This window comes from Lactuca sativa, chromosome 8 (assembly GCF_002870075.4).
Source record: "Lactuca sativa cultivar Salinas chromosome 8, Lsat_Salinas_v11, whole genome shotgun sequence".
NCBI classification, from domain to species: domain Eukaryota; kingdom Viridiplantae; phylum Streptophyta; class Magnoliopsida; order Asterales; family Asteraceae; genus Lactuca; species Lactuca sativa.
In genome coordinates, this window is record NC_056630.2 from 301,594,155 (window position 1) to 301,610,170 (window position 16,016).

Below are 16,016 nucleotides of genomic sequence, written 5' to 3' on the forward strand. Positions count from 1 at the left end.
ATTTGAAGGTAGGCAATGAAGATTTACCAATTTCCACCACGAAAAACGAAAAAGGAATTTTAGGTTTTAAGTTAATTGAAACTCTTAGATGCTTTAAGATTCATTGAACTTTTCAATGGCATGTTTAAATGTCGATTGTGCCCTTCAAGTTTGTGACTGGTATGTCGAGGATCACAAACAAGGAGTGAATAAGTATGCAAATTAACTTGGTATACTTAATGTTACCACCACCTAATCAATGTGTCGGTTAACGACATACGCTCCATTGCTCTGTGATTAACAACAAGATACCCTTTGCTACACATTATAGGTTTCATATTAGTGTGTCGGTTAACCACACATGCTCCACTAACAAGTTAACAAGGTACAAAGTGCAATTTCATGGGTTAGCACCAAATTCACATTTTCCTAAGTAACTAAGATTTGGAATTTATAACTGTTTATTTACTTAGTGTTTATGATTATACTTTTAATGAAGGGAGAATTATAGTCCTGTCCTACCCGTTCGGTTAACGACCCTCCATCAGTCCAGGAAGCGGTGGGTGAGAGTGGACACCCATTAAACTGCCATTTTATAGGAACTAACCTTATACCCCCCTTATATATTGTCTTCGTGAATGAGGCCTACTAGCGGTAAGACTGGCATTTACTCTTATACATATATACAAATATTAAAATTTTAATATTATAATAGTATAAGGGTGGAATTTTAAACTTTTAAAATTCTAAGGTATAATTTGGAATTAAAGTATACATGGGGGTAGCTTTACAAATTCTAAAACTTGAGGACAAGTTTTTGAAACTTTTCAAAACTTTTCAATTTCATACCATATGAGTTTAATGTAGGTTTTAAAACTTTTAATGAAGAGACTCTTGAACATCCATAACTTGAGGACAAGTTATGGAGTTCATAAAACTATTTATGAGGAGAAAGACTCTTCACATGTGAAACCTATGGTTTTAATGGCACTTTAACTAAAAAGACTTTTGGTTTTCCATAACTTGATGAAAATTTATGGAATCCATTAACATCCATCAAGATCATCAATTCAACTAACAAGCATGTCAAGAAAGACTTTGATCTAGATTAAACTCATATGAACAAGACAATTCAAATGAAAGAATTTTCATGTACTTAGCCTAATCATTAAACTAATAGAAAACAATAAACTTTTGAAAATTATCTTTTGAATTGGATTAGCATGCTCATTACCACATCAAAAACGGGTTTATAAGTTCAAAAACAACTTAAGGTAATGTTCCTAGTCCAATTCCAGCAAAAAAAAACTCAAAAATCTGCATTTTGGGAGAGCAACTCGTCGATTTCATGATTTAACATATCAACTCGTCGAGTTTTTGGCCAGAACTCGTCGAGTTTTCAGTTTGGGTAGATTCTTGGCTTTGAAAAATAAGTTGCAACAAGTATAACCAACAACAGCCCTAGGCTCTGATACCACTAATGGGTTTTGAGCACTATAACACTCCTAAGGTGTTCATGCTTCCCTAAATACCTTAGATCTATGTTCTCTCTATTATACATGCAAACTATAAGTTTCCAAGGTATTACCCTAACTAGCATACAATCATATGTACTTGTATAACAAAAGTAGATAGAATTACATACCTTTTCATGTGGTTGATTCCTTGAAGCTTTAAGAGCCTAGCCCCAATAATGTGAATGCCTCAAGTGGAATCACAAATCACCATCAACAACTTGGATGACTTGAGAGAATATCTAGGATCACAAAAATCGGCTCACTCTCTTATTACACATACTAGTGTAAATTTTACGAGCCAAGTACTCCTTTATATAATATGCATGATTAGGGTAAACCCTAATACCCATGACTTTCCCCATTACGTAGGATCCATGGGTTAAAAGCTCCATGGACTATCCATACTTACCTGTAAACTTAGCCAATCCTAAATAACATTAGTCCATACTATATGAGTCCATATTTAACTAGTCTCTTTTGATCACTAAATTAATTCCAAATTAGTTCTTGATCAATACTAATTAAATAATAATATAAATTCATATTATTATACTATAACTTATAATATATTAATAAATCATAATTATCCTTTTCTCATAAGTCTATCCATACAAATTGTTTCGGTGAAGTGCAACCCAAATGGACCATGTCAGGTCGGGTCAAGTATCTACCAATTATAGTTATGGACTTAGACACTAATCCAACAATTGAAAGTTTCAATGAATCTCAAATGATATAGGATATTCATGTTATAGTCAAATTGGTAAAAGGCCCTTGTTAGAATGTAGTTCTTTCAGGATCTATTGATTCTATGCATGCAAACAAATAAGTACGTAAATATAGACACAAATATGGTTTGAATATGTTGAATGATTAGTGCTTCAACACCTCAGAAGAGCTCGACTAAGAACTTCGACTGTAGAGGTTTTTAGGGTTACAATACTCAAACGTAATAAAATTTTTCTATAATGCACACATGCATGCATATATATAGTCTAACCCTACAAGAGATTCACGGATGGACAGGCCCAATCCGGATATAAAACAAAAAGCCCAAGACGTAACAAAATAATCCCTAACAATCTCTCCATTTGTGTCTTTGGGACCGAGACTTTAATTTTGTTTAACAACCGAACACTTCTTCACTGTCTTGAATATCCTCGGGATGATAGCCAAAAGATGGTACCGAAAGGTAATGTACCAACGAAGCATATCAGTGAAATTTTTCTTGTCAGCATCCGAGTTCTACTTGCACCGATGTATCAAGTTGATAATGAGCTCCAAGGAGTCTGTAGAAAATAGGTGCTTATCTACCAGAGCAAACAAAAACCTGTGAGCTTCTCCTATAGTAAACATCGTAGTCAAATTTGTCGAATCAATTTTCCCTATCTTCATAGTGTTCATATCCCTTGGCTTTTGAGTGAGCTTGACCGTTGGCTTCTTGTTCATCACTTTCGCTATCTCCTGATCCATCGTTGCAACTTCATAGATGTAGGAGGCTAAGATTCTTTTTAAGTGCTCTAGAATTAGCTCATACTCCATCTGATCAGAGAGCAGAATGTTGTACAGCAGTATCCAATCACGAGGATTGAGATTGGGTAGATCTGCTAAAGAAATCATTGAAACCGAATTTGCAAACCCTCGAGTAATCTTGAAGAATACGTTCACAAACCTTCCAGCCGGTGTCGGCTTCAATACCTTGATTGTGACAATTTTCTGTGCACTCCATGTCAAGTATTGAGGTTGGCCATGATTTAGGTAAAAGTCGATAAGCTCTCGGTCAACCTTAGGACTAGGAAAAGGAACCTCAACAATTGACTCAAAACAATGGAGTGTAAATGCTTTCCTTGTAATTGGCATATCGAACTGTGAGTCCATTGAATTATCACAGTCGAAAAAAGCAATCGGTTCTAACCAATAAACACTTGGTGATTCTATTGCTTGACTGATTAGCACCTCTCTAGTCCACTCAGGAAACAGAGCCATCTTAGACTTCATGACATCTTCTTCTTCTTTGTTACGCTTCTCTATTTCCTCTACATCTTCTGTTATTTTCGGATTGTCATCTGATTCTTTATTTCTTTTCTTGCATTTGAGGGCTTTAACAATAGTCTCTTCTGCATCACTATCACTGTCATTGACAACCTTTTTCTGCTTATCTGTTGGACCAGAACCTGAAGCTACATTAACCTTCAGTTCTTTAAAGACTAGAATATCCAGTTTAAGAGTTCCAGTTGTTATCATTAGTTTCTGTTGGTCACCCTCTCCCCCTTGTTTTGGAGTAATGAAAGGCTCTGAAACACCTTTCATCTCATGAAGCCTGGCAAGGGTAGGAAGCAATTTTCCAGCAAGATGATTCCGGATGGTGATAGTTATAATTGGATCATGAGCACCAAGATGATTGGTCAACATGTCCGCGATATCACTTGCACAGCTTCGTAAGACAGCTTTCTCAGTTTTTAATAAGGTAACCTCCTTCTCAGCTTGAGCCAGTTGAACTTTTTGAACTTCAACGGAAGAGGCTTGACGAGCAATTTCTTCTTTTAAAGCACTCTCTTTGGCAATATCAGCATGAAGTGAGTCCAGCCGAGAGGAAACTTAACTTATAAGGGAAGTATTTTCGGCTTGGATGGAGGAACGAACATAAGCAACCTTATGTTGTTCTTCCTATAGAGAGTTTGAAAGAGATTCAACAGATTCACGGAGTTTCGCAGCATTCGTATCAGTGTGCGCTTTAAGAGAATCCATAAAGAGCTGCGTAGTTTGAACAACTTCAGCAACATCGGTAGAGGTTTTTCTGCAAGTAGAAGCCGATTCGTTGATTGCATCAGTTGATTTGTACATAGCCGTTGCATATTGTTCTATGGCAGTTTCTCCAAAAGCTTTAAGAACTACCCCACTATAAGCTTTATTGTCTTCAAGTAACTGATCCAGCTTTTCATGAATGCTCTGCAACTGTTGGCGGTTGACAGGAGCGTTATTGTCTTCATCAGGAGCATTATTGTCTTCATCAGCTTTTCATGAGTATGTAGAGTCATACTCATCATTGTTTCCTCCTATAGTAACACTGGAACCGGTTGAGTTGGTTGGTGAAAGTGGTTTAGTGATGACAGGATGTTGAGTGTCCGTAGTTGCCCCCATATCAGATACGTTGACGACCACTGTCTGTTTAGGAATGGTATGGGTGGGGGTTTGGGTAATAAGAGGAGGTAAAGGTATTATCGAAATAGGTGTAGAAGAACCGGTTCATCAAATAACCGAATGCATTCCTTGAACAGGTTGGATATAGGAACTGAGACTTGTCCTGATGTACGAAAAATCTCCCCTAAGTGACTTTCGTTTCTTTGAACTTTCTTTATGTACATGTCATCAAAGGTGACGTAATATGTTTCTTCAATCCTTTTGGATCGTTTTGTTTAAAACTATGTAAGCTTTCGAGGAGAGTGAATAACCAAGAAATAAACTCTCATCAGCTTTAACATCGAACTTGTTTCGGTTCGCCTTTGAGTTAGGATGAAACACCTTGAACCGAACACATGGAAGAATCTAACATTGGGCTTTCTATTATTTGAAATCTCATAAGGAGTAAGTGAGAATCGTTTATTAAGAAAGGATCGATTTTGAGCGTAACATGCAGTTGCCACAGCATCAGCCCAGAAGTATAAAGGAAGTGAAGCAAAAGAAAGCATGTTTCTAGCGGCCTCACATAAGGAACAATTTCGCCTTTCAATGATGCCATTCTGTTGTGGTGTATACGGGGATGAAAAGTTGTGAGTGATCCCCTTATCAGCTAGAAATTCCTCAATGTCGTTTGTAACACCAAGATTTCCAATAATAAAATTTTTATTTAATTAATCAATTTAATATTAAAAACACTTGTTTAAAATCTTATCCACATTCGAATTACAGACGTAGTTTCATTTTTATTATAATAGAAGACCAGGATCCTCCAAAACACAACTCTTTCTTCGGTGTGTACAATCGAACTGTTGCCATCCCGCGTTACTGTAAGAACCTGAAACAACATAACATGAACAACGTAAGCACGAAGCTTAGTGAGTTCCCCAAAATACCTTACGCACATACGCCTTCCGGCCCGGGCCTTTCGGTCCACATAACATTGCCTTCCGGCCCGACCTTCCGGTCCATGTGTCTCAGGGGACTTCCGTCCCTGCTGGGTAAACCTTCCGGCCTTACCCACGCCGACCTTCCGGTCCATCACACATCATATCGCCTTCCGGCCCATAACATATTCGCCTTCCGGCCCATAACATACATAGCACATATAACATATAACATACCACATATAGCATACATATCACATATCATATCCGACCTTCCGGTCACACAGTCAAACCCTTCCGGGTACAGTATAGTGAGAAGACTCACCTCGCGGACACTGGAAGATAGCAACTCCTGAAATCTCTTGCACTTGATCCTCCGAGCTACAAGCTCCCTGTCTCATCATATATCTCTTTTTAATACTTCTATCTTCCACGTTAACTGACCCTAAGAAATCACACCAGTCAACTCTGGTCAACAGTCCATTGTCAGCTCGACTGGACTCGGCGAGTTCCCTGGCGACTCGGCGAGTCTGGTCGTCCTTCAGTCCTCTAAGATTCCCCTTCTACTCGTCGAGTATCCTCTTTGACTCGACGAGTCACTCCTGGAAGAATCGCGGGGCCACCCCGACTCCACTCGCCGAGTCTGAAGAACAACTCGGCGAGTCCCAGTGAATCTTCAAGCTACTCGCCGAGTCTGATCATCCGACTCGGCGAGTCCACGCCATGCAGTCGATCAAACTGCTTCCTGAGATACATATTTTCCGAATATACAACATAGGACCTTCTGAACCTCTAAGGGGTACTAATACAGGGGTATAAACATTGGGTAACGACACAACAATCCATCTAATCTCCAAATGGGTTTCATAAACCCTAAATTCGTGCACACTTCAATATAGCAGAAATGATCCGAAATATTACCTGAATAACACCCTCTCTGTGTCTCCAAACCTCAGAACTCGATCCCCTTGATATTCCTTTGGCCAAAACTCTTCTTCTTCTTGCCTAACAAATTCTTCAAGGTTCCAAAAGCTTCCTCTCCTGCTCTAGACGTCCACAACGATTAGGGTTCTTCTCAATCGGCCAAAAGACGGACAATGACGGCCTAAGAGGCATTATATACGATCCAAAACCAAACGGCTAGGGTTTCCGCTGAACAGCGTCGACTCGCCGAGTCCATATCTGGACTCGTCGAGTCTAGTCGTGAACCCGCGACCAAATCTGCGACCCTACTCGGCGAGTCTGGCTCCAACTCGCCGAGTCTCCCCTTTAGAACACCCCCAAAATGCAACTTAACAATACTTGAGATTTTGGGCTGTTACAATTCTCCCCCACTAGAATTAGACTTCGCCCTCGAAGTCTCACTCTGAAAATAGCTCTGGCTGCTGCTCCCGCATCTCACGTTTCGGCTTCCCTAGACACCACCGATCTCTTCCTAGGCCGCTACTGAACCAATACCAGAGGTACCTCCTTGTTCCTCAGAACCTTGATATTCCGATCTCCAACGGTCCCTGGCCCCTCGACGTAACACAGGCTCGCATCCACCTAATCGTTCTCTAGTAGAACCACTGCTGACTCATCCGCTATACACCTCTTCAACTGCGACACATACCAGTGTCATGGATCCGTCCCAATTCCGTTGACAGCTCCAAACGATAGGCCACCCTTCCTACCTTCGCACCTTCACGAAAAGACCCGACATACCGGGGCCCCCCATTTACCCCTCTTCCTACATCGAAGCACCCCATCAGAAATACGGAGTCGCTGACCTGCACCACATGCTCGTAACGGCGTCTGCCTGCATAACTTTCCTGTTAACTCTAGACGATCACTAACTCTCTTTAACCTGCTGAGTCTGCTTTGTCAACTAAAGCACGAACTCTGAACTGCTCATCACTCTCTGCAATGGGAAATTACCCAAGATGCACTCTGCTCCAAATCTCAACGATCACTCAACCCATAAGGGTTAGGAAACCCTGAACCACCGGATCCCCGATCCAAAGCCCACTTTGCCCATTCCGGACCGACTGAGAGATCCGTTCTCCCTCTCAGATCAACTCTCACAAGTTCCCACTTGCCATCACATACACATACTGAACTAGTCCCAACACCCGCAGGTGGAAAGACCCGATACACCGATGATATCCTCGAACATCTCCCAAGATGAACCACCACATCCACCCTACACTCTGATCAAATTCACACTGAGAATTTAAAACTTTCTCTCTCCATGCATCCCTTCTGAGTTACACCTTCCTCTTTTCTTTTTTTTTTTTTTTTCCAAGGAACCCTTTTGGCCATAATGCCACTCCACCCGGTGCCACGGTGCTCGCCCCAAGCGACACCACCCTTTTCGCGTAACCGCTATCCACATACTCTGGTTCCCATTGCAGGGGCTCTCAATCCCATACGCTCTCTCCACTCATCAGAATCACAGCCTCAGCCAAACAAGATCACTAACCCGGGGCCAGACCTTCCAATGCAATCACACTGCACATACATGATCCGCAAATCCCAAACTAATCCAGCAATACCAACAGAGTCTCCAGTATGACTGGACCGACTCTCACAACACATACTAGCCACTCGAGGCTATATCTCTGTGGGTCCGTACACCCAACTCTGCGAACCCTTAGGTTCTAACTCTGGAACCTTCCGGTTCCAGCTCTAGAAACATGCACAACATAATCCCGTGGGGTTAATGCAGTACAACCCATCACGTTCCTCAAACATACCAATACTCTGATCACATAACCCCGATTACTTACTCAAGCTTGTTCCCGGTCTTCTCTCAGGCCTCCAAAATCGAATGCCCTAGGTCTGTATCCCGCCCCGCATACCCGACACTCGCTCTCATCGGCCAATACTCTGCGCTGACAAACACTGCTGAATCCCGGCAGCTAAGCACCCTTACATACTCATCGATCTCCCGGAGAATTTTCTAATTCTCCCCCACTAAAGCACTGACTAACTGCCACCGATCGTCATTAACGACCTTTCAGAACCATCCTGCACAAAGAGAACATTTACCCACTGACTGCTTCCCACAAGCGTAAGCAACCCTCAGCAAAACACATCTCCTCCCTGGTCAATCCGCTCAAAAGAACCCGATCTTTCAATTATCCACTCTACAACTGCAGATGCTACCCGTCATTCAACCCAGTGCCGCATCTCCACTATCAACCCTCACGAACGATGACCAACGGAATTCCCAAGTAATAACCCATAACCAAACCCACAACCTGCCAAAGGTTGAATATCGCATCGAAAACCGCACAAGGCTACCGGTACCAAAACGCCAAACTATAATCATACTAAACCATCAGGGAACAACGAATGCCAAGCGAAAACCTGAAGCACCAATCCATAACCATGCCAAACCCGCGAAACAACGAATACCGCATCGAAATCCACACCAGACACCAGCACAAACGATACGCCACAATCAACGCAAGCTACTCAAGACATCAAGAGAGCATCATACCCGCAGCTGCCTCCGGCACTGCTCCGTCTCCCTCTGCCGCAAGCCGATAAGCACAACCCTGAGCCCTTGGGCTCTGCTCCATCCTGTCCTCCTCCTGAACTCCTCAAGGTGGCCGATGCTAGAGCCTGCACCGGTCCTACAGGAAACTGAGGACGGTTGACCCTCAAATGTCCAACCTACCGACACTGATAACAAATCCTGAAATCCCGAATTGGCACTGACTGCCGACAATCCCGTGCACCATGCCCCTCCTTTCCGCACTTGCGGCATGCACCACTGGGCCAACAAGCTCCGGTGCCATCTCTCTCACACTTCCCCCAAGTGTGACCGCTCCGATCCCCCATTCTAACGTCTACGGTCATGGACCGTTTCGGCGCCGACTGCGACTGCATCGGGGCCTGCCTCATCTCACGCTACTGCAACTCAACCTCTAACTCACGCCACATGGCGGCCTCCTGCGATACCAACACGGTCTCGCGTCTCTGCGCAGACACGAACTGTCTGATACTCCCCCTCTTGAGCATACTCGGATTTCGGGACATCTGAGCCTGCTCCGAAGCGAACTCAGGGCAAAACATCGCCTTCTCAATAAACATCCCGGTGCTCTCAGTCACCGACTCCAAATCCTGCCTCAGCTTAAAAAAAACTTCCGAGCCAATTTCTCCTTTTCATCCCGCGGAACATAGCGAGTACTGAACATCCCTCTGAATTGATCCCATGAAACCGCAGCCCTCTGCGCATCGGAAAATGACCTCGTGGTCAATCTCCACCAATCCTTCGCCCCGAGCCTCAACAGGTTCAGAGCACACCCCACCCTCTGATCAGCAGGGCATAAACTCATGGAGAAACACCCCTCCATGTCTGATAACCATCTCATAGCAACAATCGAGTCCTGAACTCCATCGAATGTGGGAGGCTTCGCATAATAGAAGTCCCGATACTGAAAACCCCGACTAGCCCCTTTCTTTGCCGTTGCTACAGCCGCTATAACCGCCGCGGCAGCCGTCTCTGCGAAAGCCGCATATCGCTCGTCAAACTACTTCAATCATAGTGGTCCTGATCGACCCAAACAATTCTGGCGACTCAGCCCGCAACAATGCAGCAACCTCATCACGCCGGATCTCGCGAATCCTCGCATCCCGCTCGCTCGTGCTCGTCCGATCGATAACTGGATAACAAGATAGCCACAAGCATCATCCACTACGAACCATGGTACTCATCCCATGACATCCCTCCTCAACATGCTTCGGTGTATGGTACCTGAACCATAGTACCACTCCTCAATCTGCCCCAATGTATAGCACTCGAATCACAACATCTATCTCAACTGTTCCGATGTATGGTGCCCTGACCATAACATCACTCTGTATCCGCTACGATGTATGGTATTCGAACCATAACATCACTCCTCAATCTGTTCCTTAGGACCTTCAGAATGCCCCCTGTGTCAAGTATGGGTCCTCTGCTTTCAGTAGTACGGGCCCATACTACCTGCCACATCTACCCATACTTTCCACACGGACCATCCCAGGGTTCCTAAGTAGCTGATAAACCTGCTCTTTCACCCATCTCATCGCGCGTGCTCGCTTTCCAGCAAAATCCCCTACTCTACCAGCGCACTCATTTGGCTAGGTTTACTCCCTAGTCCCTTCCGCTGTCCTCCCACTTCTTTGCTATCAGCTGCTGAAGAGCTCCTAATGATGCCAGCCCTCTACCTCCTGAGTATCATCATACTCACTTAGTAGCTGACTCCCATCATCGACAACTCCACAAAGCACAAAGCAAGCAGCATTCGAGCATTGAAGCATACATAGGACTTCCCATCTGTGGTAGCTCCACCTTCTCGGCTCATCCTCGGAAGTACCTCTGTACTCCGTAGCTTTACCCCTTGTGCGTCCTAACTAGATGCTCTCACTCATCACATACACACAAAAGCATAACGCACATATAACAGCAAACCCTAGACTAAGGCATCACAAATCAGGCCACTCTAGTCCTAAGATATGAAATACCTAGTCTGTCTCTAGCATGCAATAATGTCTCATAAAGTGCATAATAGATATGTCATAACACAAAAGTAAGGGTATTTTGGGAAATCACCGTTTGGCTCTGGCTGATTGTACACACTGCTCTTTCTTGCTTTCTCTTTGAACTCTTATTCACTTTAGAAAACCATTTATTTGGAAAACCTTTTCTTACTTCCTCAGTTTGAGTCCAGATTTACCCGTAGGCGCGTCCGAATCCCTCAAACCAAGGCTCTGATACCAATTTGTAACACCAAGATTTCCAATAATAAAATTTTTATTTAATTAATAAATTTAATATTAAAAACACTTGTTTAAAATCTTATCCACATTCGAATTACAGACGTAGTTTCATTTTTATTATAATAGAAGACCAGGATCCTCCAAAACACAACTCTTTCTTCGGTGTGTACAATCGAACCGTTGCCATCCCGCGTTACTGTAAGAACCTGAAACAACATAACATGAACAACGTAAGCACGAAGCTTAGTGAGTTCCCCAAAATACCTTACGCACATACGCCTTCCGGACCGGGCCTTTCGGTCCACATAACATTGCCTTCCGGCCCGACCTTCCGGTCCATGTGTCTCAGGGGACTTCCGTCCCTGCTGGGTAAACCTTCCGGCCTTACCCACGCCGACCTTCCGGTCCATCACACATCATATCGCCTTCCGGCCCATAACATATTCGCCTTCCGGCCCATAACATACATAGCACATATAACATATAACATACCACATATAGCATACATATCACATATCATATCCGACCTTCCGGTCACACAGTCAAACCCTTCCGGGTACAGTATAGTGAGAAGACTCACCTCGCGGACACTGGAAGATAGCAACTCCTGAAATTTCTTGCACTTGATCCTCCGAGCTACAAGCTCCCTGTCTCATCATATATCTCTTTTTAATACTTCTATCTTCCACGTTAACTGACCCTAAGAAATCACACCAGTCAACTCTGGTCAACAGTCCATTGTCAGCTCGACTGGACTCGGCGAGTTCCCTGGCGACTCGGCGAGTCTGGTCGTCCTTCAGTCCTCTAAGATTCCCCTTCTACTCGTCGAGTATCCTCTTTGACTCGACGAGTCACTCCTGGAAGAATCGCGGGGCCACCCCGACTCCACTCGCCGAGTCTGAAGAACAACTCGGCGAGTCCCAGTGAATCTTCAAGCTACTCGCCGAGTCTGATCATCCGACTCGGCGAGTCCACGCCATGCAGTCGATCAAACTGCTTCCTGAGATACATATTTTCCGAATATACAACATAGGACCTTCTGAACCTCTAAGGGGTACTAATACAGGGGTATAAACATTGGGTAACGACACAACAATCCATCTAATCTCCAAATGGGTTTCATAAACCCTAAATTCGTGCACACTTCAATATAGCAGAAATGATCCGAAATATTACCTGAATAACACCCTCTCTGTGTCTCCAAACCTCAGAACTCGATCCCCTTGATATTCCTTTGGCCAAAACTCTTCTTCTTCTTGCCTAACAAATTCTTCAAGGTTCCAAAAGCTTCCTCTCCTGCTCTAGACGTCCACAACGATTAGGGTTCTTCTCAATCGGCCAAAAGACGGACAATGACGGCCTAAGAGGCATTATATACGATCCAAAACCAAACGGCTAGGGTTTCCGCTGAACAGCGTCGACTCGCCGAGTCCATATCTGGACTCGTCGAGTCTAGTCGTGAACCCGCGACCAAATCTGCGACCCTACTCGGCGAGTCTGGCTCCAACTCGCCGAGTCTCCCCTTTAGAACACCCCCAAAATGCAACTTAACAATACTTGAGATTTTGGGCTGTTACAATTCTCCCCCACTAGAATTAGACTTCGCCCTCGAAGTCTCACTCTGAAAATAGCTCTGGCTGCTGCTCCCGCATCTCACGTTTCGGCTTCCCTAGACACCACCGATCTCTTCCTAGGCCGCTACTGAACCAATACCAGAGGTACCTCCTTGTTCCTCAGAACCTTGATATTCCGATCTCCAACGGTCCCTGGCCCCTCGACGTAACACAGGCTCGCATCCACCTAATCGTTCTCTAGTAGAACCACTGCTGACTCATCCGCTATACACCTCTTCAACTGCGACACATACCAGTGTCATGGATCCGTCCCAATTCCGTTGACAGCTCCAAACGATAGGCCACCCTTCCTACCTTCGCACCTTCACGAAAAGACCCGACATACCGGGGCCCCCCATTTACCCTTCTTCCTACATCGAAGCACCCCATCAGAAATACGGAGTCGCTGACCTGCACCACATGCTCGTAACGGCGTCTGCCTGCATAACTTTCCTGTTAACTCTAGACGATCACTAACTCTCTTTAACCTGCTGAGTCTGCTTTGTCAACTAAAGCACGAACTCTGAACTGCTCATCACTCTCTGCAATGGGAAATTACCCAAGATGCACTCTGCTCCAAATCTCAACGATCACTCAACCCATAAGGGTTAGGAAACCCTGAACCACCGGATCCCCGATCCAAAGCCCACTTTGCCCATTCCGGACCGACTGAGAGATCCGTTCTCCCTCTCAGATCAACTCTCACAAGTTCCCACTTGCCATCACATACACATACTGAACTAGTCCCAACACCCGCAGGTGGAAAGACCCGATACACCGATGATATCCTCGAACATCTCCCAAGATGAACCACCACATCCACCCTACACTCTGATCAAATTCACACTGAGAATTTAAAACTTTCTCTCTCCATGCATCCCTTCTGAGTTACACCTTCCTCTTTTCTTTTTTTTTTTTTTCCAAGGAACCCTTTTGGCCATAATGCCACTCCACCCGGTGCCACGGTGCTCGCCCCAAGCGACACCACCCTTTTCGCGTAACCGCTATCCACATACTCTGGTTCCCATTGCAGGGGCTCTCAATCCCATACGCTCTCTCCACTCATCAGAATCACAGCCTCAGCCAAACAAGATCACTAACCCGGGGCCAGACCTTCCAATGCAATCACACTGCACATACATGATCCGCAAATCCCAAACTAATCCAGCAATACCAACAGAGTCTCCAGTATGACTGGACCGACTCTCACAACACATACTAGCCACTCGAGGCTATATCTCTGTGGGTCCGTACACCCAACTCTGCGAACCCTTAGGTTCTAACTCTGGAACCTTCCGGTTCCAGCTCTAGAAACATGCACAACATAATCCCGTGGGGTTAATGCAGTACAACCCATCACGTTCCTCAAACATACCAATACTCTGATCACATAACCCCGATTACTTACTCAAGCTTGTTCCCGGTCTTCTCTCAGGCCTCCAAAATCGAATGCCCTAGGTCTGTATCCCGCCCCGCATACCCGACACTCGCTCTCATCGGCCAATACTCTGCGCTGACAAACACTGCTGAATCCCGGCAGCTAAGCACCCTTACATACTCATCGATCTCCCGGAGAATTTTCTAATTCTCCCCCACTAAAGCACTGACTAACTGCCACCGATCGTCATTAACGACCTTTCAGAACCATCCTGCACAAAGAGAACATTTACCCACTGACTGCTTCCCACAAGCGTAAGCAACCCTCAGCAAAACACATCTCCTCCCTGGTCAATCCGCTCAAAAGAACCCGATCTTTCAATTATCCACTCTACAACTGCAGATGCTACCCGTCATTCAACCCAGTGCCGCATCTCCACTATCAACCCTCACGAACGATGACCAACGGAATTCCCAAGTAATAACCCATAACCAAACCCACAACCTGCCAAAGGTTGAATATCGCATCGAAAACCGCACAAGGCTACCGGTACCAAAACGCCAAACTATAATCATACTAAACCATCAGGGAACAACGAATGCCAAGCGAAAACCTGAAGCACCAATCCATAACCATGCCAAACCCGCGAAACAACGAATACCGCATCGAAATCCACACCAGACACCAGCACAAACGATACGCCACAATCAACGCAAGCTACTCAAGACATCAAGAGAGCATCATACCCGCAGCTGCCTCCGGCACTGCTCCGTCTCCCTCTGCCGCAAGCCGATAAGCACAACCCTGAGCCCTTGGGCTCTGCTCCATCCTGTCCTCCTCCTGAACTCCTCAAGGTGGCCGATGCTAGAGCCTGCACCGGTCCTACAGGAAACTGAGGACGGTTGACCCTCAAATGTCCAACCTACCGACACTGATAACAAATCCTGAAATCCCGAATTGGCACTGACTGCCGACAATCCCGTGCACCATGCCCCTCCTTTCCGCACTTGCGGCATGCACCACTGGGCCAACAAGCTCCGGTGCCATCTCTCTCACACTTCCCCCAAGTGTGACCGCTCCGATCCCCCATTCTAACGTCTACGGTCATGGACCGTTTCGGCGCCGACTGCGACTGCATCGGGGCCTGCCTCATCTCACGCTACTGCAACTCAACCTCTAACTCACGCCACATGGCGGCCTCCTGCGATACCAACACGGTCTCGCGTCTCTGCGCAGACACGAACTGTCTGATACTCCCCCTCTTGAGCATACTCGGATTTCGGGACATCTGAGCCTGCTCCGAAGCGAACTCAGGGCAAAACATCGCCTTCTCAATAAACATCCCGGTGCTCTCAGTCACCGACTCCAAATCCTGCCTCAGCTTAAAAAAAACTTCCGAGCCAATTTCTCCTTTTCATCCCGCGGAACATAGCGAGTACTGAACATCCCTCTGAATTGATCCCATGAAACCGCAGCCCTCTGCGCATCGGAAAATGACCTCGTGGTCAATCTCCACCAATCCTTCGCCCCGAGCCTCAACAGGTTCAGAGCACACCCCACCCTCTGATCAGCAGGGCATAAACTCATGGAGAAACACCCCTCCATGTCTGATAACCATCTCATAGCAACAATCGAGTCCTGAACTCCATCGAATGTGGGAGGCTTCGCATAATAGAAGTCCCGATACTGAAAACCCCGACTAGCCCCTTTCTTT